This window comes from Rhipicephalus sanguineus, unplaced genomic scaffold, assembly GCF_013339695.2.
Source record: "Rhipicephalus sanguineus isolate Rsan-2018 unplaced genomic scaffold, BIME_Rsan_1.4 Seq750, whole genome shotgun sequence".
Classification (NCBI taxonomy): domain Eukaryota; kingdom Metazoa; phylum Arthropoda; class Arachnida; order Ixodida; family Ixodidae; genus Rhipicephalus; species Rhipicephalus sanguineus.
In genome coordinates this window covers 22,615-23,642 of record NW_023615904.1, presented here as the reverse complement: position 1 = coordinate 23,642, position 1,028 = coordinate 22,615, and the positions used below count along the sequence as shown (strand labels likewise).

At 52.5% G+C, this 1,028-nt stretch overlaps 1 non-coding gene across 1 annotated transcript; it reads left to right on the top strand.

Annotated features, from left to right (window-relative positions):
• Positions 1–519: 519 nt before the first annotated feature.
• Trnat-cgu (transfer RNA threonine (anticodon CGU)) lies at positions 520–591 on the top strand. The gene has a single exon. It is a non-coding gene; the product is annotated as a tRNA-Thr (tRNA).
• Positions 592–1,028: the final 437 nt, after the last annotated feature.

Below are 1,028 nucleotides of genomic sequence, written 5' to 3'. Positions count from 1 at the left end.
TCCGCAGCAGCCTCGCGGGCGCAGGCTGCTGTTGGAAATGGCTGGCAGCCTATTTCCGCAGAGCTGCTGCAGACGCCCAGCTAAAGCTGTCTAATTAGCGCTTACGAAAGCAGTGCAGTCCCCGTTAACAGGCGCACGTTGCCCGTGTCCGCACTCCATGAATATTCCGCCCTCCAAGGGCCACTTCGAACACAGATCCTGGCGTCACCGCCACCGAAAATGCGCATATTTGCTCGACACAAAACTACAAGACACGTAGCCCGCGCGGCCAACGGAACGCATTCCAAAAGACGGAGGACCGAGGAAACTAAGAGGGGAGGCGGAGTCGCCGCGCCAGCCGGCTGCGTCGGCGAGCCATGGCGCCACAGCGGCGCCGAACGGGAAACGCACGATAATGAACAGCGTATACGGCGGCGCTTCATGACGGAAGCCAACCGAAACGCGCTTCACGAGAGTCCTGTTGACTCCCGCAGAAGTGCTAACTCATTTATACCCTATAAAGTGGACGGGTAGATGACCGCCGCCGTAGCTCAGTGGTAGAGCGTCGGACGCGTTATTCGAAGGTCGCAGGTTCGGTCCCTGCCGGCGGCAAGTTATCTTTTCGTCCACTTTACTTCTTCACTTTTATATTCTAATTACTACAATAACACCCCGATACTTTCCTTGGCATCGCTGTCTGTTAGTTCTCATTAACTCTCTTTTTGTGCTTCTACCTTCCAAAAGGGGTCAAATGAATACCCGAAAAGGCTCACAGCTTTGACTTTTTTTTCTTAGAGTGCAGCACGTGTGGTTGTTCTCCCAGATGCGATGACCCATTCGACACAAAGAGCGAGACAACTCGAGTGGTGATATGATCGGTTCATATCAAATTAATGGGAGGCGCATGCGGCAATCAGGCATCGTTGTCACTGACTGACAAAGAGTTTGCTTTTCTGCTTAACACGCGTTCGGTGAAGTGACTCTTAGATTACTGAGTAGATTACCCCTCTGCTTTTTTGCACTCGGCTGTTTGGTTTCGCTTCGTTTTT